The following is a 6,843-nucleotide window of genomic DNA, read 5'->3' on the forward strand; positions in this document are numbered from 1 at the left end:
CTTTTATTTTGTTCCTTTAGCCTTTGATGCTGCTCTGATGCTTTATTCTAAAACACCATGGAATGATAAAGAACATGAAGATCAATAAAAACACAGGAGGAGCAGCAGGGAGGAAAGGTTTCAAACCTGAATAAACCTTAATCTCCAGAGGAAATGGACAAAGATCAAAGATGATCTGCAGAACCAACATCTACAGAAGGAAAGGAGTCGTTTATTCCTCTAATTCTGCCTCAGACGCTCTTATCTGATCAACACAATTCAGGTTTTACGCCTTTTATAAAATCATGTTAAGCCTCCTTTGCCTGATAGAGAGAGCTGTTGAAAAATGTTTAATTAAAACTTCATTTACTTTAATATTTATTCACAAAAAAAACAAAAACAACAGGCCCTTAAAATATTTTACATCTTCACTTTTAATCATTTTTAGTAAAACAGAATCTCTACAAAAAGAATGGTCACTGGTCTTCAGTTATTCGGTTTCTAAGAAGGGCTTGGAGTTCGGCTTCTCGATTTCCACTGCTGGGATTCCTAATACTGGTGCAGACGTCTCAAAACTTTCTCAAATTTGTCCCAAACTTGTCTCAATTTTGTCACAAACTATCCTCAATTTACTTTCTCCAAGTTAAATAACTTTATAAAAACAGAATACACCTATAAAAACAACAAAAAAATGATTAAATACTAAAAAGATTAAATTCTAAAAGCAATTTAATTCAAAGTTCATACATTAATCATCCAGCAGGTATGTGAACAGTAAGTGTTAATATTTTTGCGGATGTCTCAAACTTGTCTCAAATTAGTCTTAAACTGGTTTTTCAAAGTTAAACAATTTTAAGAAAACATATTTAACTACAAAATGATATATTTAAATAAAAAAATTGAGACTCTAAAAGCAAATTTATGCAAATTTCCCACATCATTCATTCAGAAAGTATTTGAACAGTAGAATTGTTATTATTGTTGCAGATGTCTCCAATCTATCTCAAACTGTTCTCAATTTAATTTCTCTGAGACAATTTAATAAAAACACATTAACCCAAAAAAGTTAAATACGATAAACTACACATAAAATTCAGACTCTTAAAGCATCTAAAATTTTACACATTATTTGTTCAGAAAGTATCTGAACCCAAAAAACTTCATCGACACTTTTCATCGTGAAATTGTTCAATATATTGTCCATACAAGAGCACGCTACAAACAGGAAGTAAACACTTTTTCCTCTTTATCGTTTGTTTGAAAAAAAACGTATTTGAAGCCAGATAATTTCACCAGATATCCACTAGGTGGATTCACATACAAGTCAACCCTTTCTTCAATGTAAAACAGTGCAGTTTTACAAAATAGTATATCATTACAGCATCAAATAATAGTTTTTGGCGATTTTTATAAACTGTAACTGCAGGTTATGGGGAGATCACTTTACTTTACTAAGGTTTAACCACAAAATGTTCTCCTGATGAACATTAGTGGGACAAATTCTTTAGTTTTTGTTTTTTCGTTCCTCATATTTCTACATTTTTAGGACAACTAAACGGGTTCTGGAAAGAATCTCAGAAAGAAAAAGCAGATTTTAGTTCTGCAGTTTAGGGAAAACCTTTTCAGTAAAAGCTGTGTTTTCAGTGTCACGGTGGTTGTAGAAGATTATGATGTTAAGAGCCCACAAAACCACATCGATGTTATTATCCCCCTTCTGGCAAAACAGTTTATATAATTATATCTAGTGGTGAGCCGAGCGGCTGCAGCTGTTCTCTGTGGAAAGCAGGTCATCGCTGAACAGTTCAGCAAAAACATTTCAAAATAATTGTACGTTTATGCTCAAGTAATCACCTCTCTGTGTGTTATGATCTATCTGCTTCTGTGTGACATATAGAGATTGTTTTATTACCCAAAATGTCCTGCTTCTTTTAATAAAGCCCAAATTTACCATTTTTTTAGCTGTGCTTGAACGCATTGGTTTGGGCTTGACAGGATGAAAAACATTTCAGATTATATATATATATATATAAAAAGGCTGAGACTCAATGTTTGATATTTGAACAGTTTGTGATGCGTTTAAAATTATTTTCAACACCAACAATGTCATTTACTGTCATAGAAAAATACATCTGCAGCACTACTTTACACTGTGAAATGAATCAGAAAGTCTTTAAGACAGAACTTTACTTTTTAAATTTGATAGAATTCCTTCCAAAATAAAAGCTCAGAGCTGACACGACCAGAGATGGAATAAAAACAGAACACTATCGTTTCTGTTCATTTCAGCGCAGGCAGGATGTGACATCATCAACCCCCAGAAGTAAATGTCAAAAAAGGCGGGAAAAACAAGCGTTTTTAGCTGTTGGGAAGCCAGTGGTTGTTTCTGAATTCCCTCACAACTTGAAGGCGCTTCGTCATTTTGCGTCTTTCCTGTGTTCAATGGATTTTTGTGTTTCCAAAAATTATGTTTTGTGTGTCTTTCAGAGGTTAAAAACATATTTCAAAACGTGTCTAATTATTTTTGTTTATGTTTACGAGTGTTCTAAATTATTCTCGGAAGTGAAAGATAGAATTCGTTTTGGGAAAGAAATGGGAGGGGCTTAGCCATCTGTAAGGTGGAACTTTTTTCCAGTCCCTGAAGGGGCAGCGACGGCTGCACTGGAGATGACAAGCAGCTTCTGCAGAAATAATTTGATATTTTTCTTTGAGACCAATAAAAGCCTGATGTTTTTTCTCATCTTGTTTTTGTTCTGTGAAGAATAACCCCCCCGAATCAGCTGCAACGGGCCGGCCCCTGCATAGCCGCTACGTGCTCCGCCTCCATCTAGCTAGCTTTAAATCACGGCAAAACGGTCAGAAAACTGACAGCGTGTTAGCTTTAGAGAGAGTCGCCTTTTTATAATTTTTTGGATTATAAAAGTTATTTTTTTTTGTGATTTTTTTATGTTTTGTTGATCCAAAGTTGATCTGGATGCATAAAAAGTAGGACTGGACGATATGATGAAAACTAGCAATATGCGATATCAGTGATCAATATTGCGATGATGATATAAATCGCGATACATGAACAAATAGCAAAACATCCAAAAACATCATTTCTATTTCACGGCAACGGTTTAATTTAAATAAAACTCATCATAACTAAAAATACACTCCAAATGACCCTCGTCTACAAAGGAGGTGACCATCTATCATAAAAGGCTCCATCTGATTGGTCAAATGCAAAAACGGATTCATTTGATTTGTTAAATACTTCAAGCTGCCATACGATATTTTTAGCACATTTAAGATAACCATTTAACGCAATTTTCGCGTTAATGTGGCGTTTTGTTGTAAACACGGGACTCTAAATGAAAGCAGATGAGGGAGCGAAAAGTGGAAATGCTTTGGTCTCCAGAGAGCAGAAGGGTTTGATCGAGAGCCCGCAGACCTCAACATGAGCAGGGATCAGCAAATGTCACCCCCCCACCCGGGCTCCAACACAGAGATGTGAAGAAGGTCAGGAGGTTGGAGGCCTTTGTGGAGGCTTTCATGAGCGGGGCAGCTCCGAACCTGTGCGGCTATGAAGCGCAGCGTGGGGGCGCCTCTGAAGCGGGGGCCGGCGGGGAGACACCTTTGTTGTTGTCAGGAGGGGGTGAGTCTTTGCTGACGGAAACCCAGAAGATCAGACTTCCATGAAAGAGTCTGTCCATCAAAAAGAGCAGAGCCCCCCCCCCCAAGATAGACTTATTTTTAGAATATATGTTCCTTCAAAGATCCAAAATGTATAAAAGTGTAATATGGAAAAATAATAAACAACAACATGCAGAGATCTTATCGTTAGGTTATCCAGCTATTGACAAACTGGTAACTATGGTAACTACCATTACCTCACTGTTGACTGTTAATTAACTGTTAATTAACTATTAACTAACAATTAACTAACTCATTAGCAGAATTTCATTAGATTTACACAAAGTCTAAAACCTTCATGTAATTTTCTCAGAGGTTGATCAGCAAGGGAGCAGGTGGAGTTTTTTTTTCCTGTTTGCTTTTAATCAAAGCAGTCCCACACTATTATACTACCACTACTAGGCCTGCACAATATACCGCAAATTTATCGTTATCGCGACATTAAGCTGTTCAATATGCATACCGCAAAAGACGGCGAAAATCGCAATAAATGGTTACCTTAAATGTGCTAAAACAATCTCATGGCAGCTTGAAATATTGAGCAAATGAAATAAATCCCTTCATGCATTTAACCAATCGGAAGGACCCGTTTACGTTGTTGACCAATCAGATGAGCCCTTTTATGTTTGATGTTTGCCTCCTACGTCGACAAGGGTCATTTGGAGTATAATTTTTAAACTGTTGCAGTGAAATGGAAAAAATGTTTTTGTTTTTTTTGCTATTTGTTTATATACCACAATTTATATCGTTATCGCAATATTAATCACCAATATCGCATATCGCGAGTTTTCCTCATATCGTGCAGCCCTAACCACTACCATGCTTTACTATAACTTTGCAGAATAAGTATGAATCAAACTTTTGAACTTTATTTATAAAGCACTTTTCATATAAAAGTATAACACAAATTGGTTTACATAAATAATAATAATAATAAATAATATAAAAACAAACCATTAAGCATCTAGTGTTATACCTGGATTCAAAAACGTTCATGTGATTCTCTCAGAAGTGGCCCTGAAAGCAAGCGGAAGGAGGGTTTTTTAAATTAAAGTAGTCCCACACCATGAAACTACCACTATCATACATGACTGTTTATTTGGGATCAAGTTAGGGCAGCACAATATGACGAAAACTCATGATATGCGATACTATTGATCAATATTGCGATGACGTGGTACATGAACAGATAGCACAACAACCAAAAACATTATTTCCATTTCACTGCAAAAATTAAAAAAATGATCCTCCAGATGACCATCATCTACATAGGAGGCGAACATCTAACATAAAAGGGCTCGTTAACCTTTTATCGTTATTTTTGCTGTCTTTTGCGATATGCATATTGCACAGTTTGATATTGCGATAACAAAACATTTGCGATGTGCAGCCTAGATCAAGTAAAGTGGTGTGAAAGTGTTTCCTCTATAAGTAAACTGAAGTTCCGCTTTGATCATCTTTTGATCTGTTTCAAAGCGTTCCAAATCGTCTTTTAATTAGCTACAAATAAAAATAAACTGTTGTTTTCTAGGACATGGATTCTGCAGAGCGGCAGTAATAAAAACAGTAATATTAATAATAACAATCTCTGAGTTTTGGGTGGGACTGTTGCTGCACAGCAACCCTGCCCCTCCAAACCATAAATGAGAGCTCTCTGTTTATATGCTCTCCTGCTAGCTTCCTAACAGTAAAAATAACAGCAGTATCAAAGCTATCCAGCGATACAGTTTATCCAGATTCCAGCTCAGGAAAACAAAGACATTCATGGATCTACTTATCTGAAAGTGGATGCATCAGAATGGGGCGGAGCAGGGAGCTTGTGGCTGATTCCCAACAGTTTGAATAAAAAAATACCGGTACTTAAATTCAATTTTAAGCATCATTTTCCAAGTAAATGTCCTCTATCCATAGAAAAATGCTTCAAAAAGATAAAAATCACCAAAAGCAGGACTCTCATCTTTCATTTTCAAAAGAAACCTGATTTTTACTCTCTTTACATTTAAAAACATAGATTATTATATATTTAAAGTTTCTCAAGCGATTTGTTTTTGAACAAACAAACAAATGGATTCAGGGTTTTATCATTGAGGCACTAACCAGCACAAAAACTCTGAGTCTATTTTTACACAAAAATGTACTAAGTATTAAACCAAATTCAAAGATTTCGCGTTTAGATCACCATTTTCGCCCCGAAACTGCTAAGGCATAAATCCTGTTAATACAAGGATCCAACAAGCCAAACTTCTCCTCATTTTCTGATGGAGTCCTCGTGCCAAAGCGCTCGCGCCACTTCAAAGCGCCGCGGATTCCAACATTTTAGTTTTAGCAAACTTTAAAAAGCTCAAACTGAAAGTCTCACCTCACGAAGACAGGCGACGTTCTTGCCCTCAACCGCGCCGCGCGACACATCAGAAGAAGCACGCGCCAGGTTTAAAAGGCTGATACCATGGTGCGTTCACGGACTCCCCGAATTTCCCCCGTTTTGCAGGTACTCATTTTTGACGTGAGGTTGCTTTGAAGGAATAAATAAATAATGGAAAACATAAGTAGAGGGTCTCTGTTGGTGCCTTGTTCGACTTCAGAGCCTCACCGAAGACGCTTAAAGACAAAAAGTAGTTTTGGGCTTTTACTCCTCCTACGGTCTCAGATAAACAGAACTAAAAACGTCATTTCCCGCCCCATAATTTATTATTATTTTTTTTAATAAACTTTATTGCACATTCTGTCATTTTACAAGGATGTACTTTTAGGTATGCAATAAAAAACACAACTGCAAATATCAAATACACATCTGTAACAAACAGAAGAACAATAGAGAATTTCCCGCCCCACAAGTCTTTAAACTCCTCAGTAAAATTCGTCATCACAGGAAAAAGAGAAAGACATCATTTACATTTATAGTTTTCCTCTGAGTAGTTTTATTATCCCTTACCATTTATTTAAATTAATTATTACCTCTTACTAAGCTACATGGAGCTTTTTTGGTCAAGTTTAACATTTAAAACAATGACAAACTTGATGTGACACTTTTAACAAATTAAAAGAAAAATTCAAATGTGATTTAAAAGAGTCAGACTCATTCAAATTTAATTGAGATTTTTAATAGTAAAAATATTGTCAATTGATATATTATAATATTTTTATTCCAATATTTGTATTCTTAAAAACAGAAATGGAAAACTGTAAGAAATT

The 6,843-nt window shown here is 35.7% G+C and overlaps 1 protein-coding gene across 3 annotated transcripts in view; it reads right to left on the bottom strand.

Moving 5' to 3' along the window:
• The window catches only part of prkcq (protein kinase C, theta), a 38,172-nt gene extending 32,023 nt beyond the window's left edge, over positions 1–6,149 (bottom strand). The window contains exons 1-2 of one of the 3 annotated variants that reach the window (XM_078942128.1): positions 6,011–6,100; positions 3,532–3,663 (exon numbers count right to left, since the gene is read on the bottom strand). The gene's annotated coding sequence lies outside the window, so the exon portion shown is untranslated. Of the gene's footprint in view, positions 1–3,531; positions 3,664–6,010 lie in introns of all 3 variants that reach the window. The other 2 variants (XM_023952246.2, XM_078942127.1) reach the window with 2 other exon arrangements.
• Positions 6,150–6,843: the final 694 nt, after the last annotated feature.

Source organism: Oryzias latipes, chromosome 23 (genome assembly GCF_053564925.1).
Source record: "Oryzias latipes strain Hd-rR chromosome 23, Olatipes_Hd-rR_3.1".
NCBI lineage: Eukaryota > Metazoa > Chordata > Actinopteri > Beloniformes > Adrianichthyidae > Oryzias > Oryzias latipes.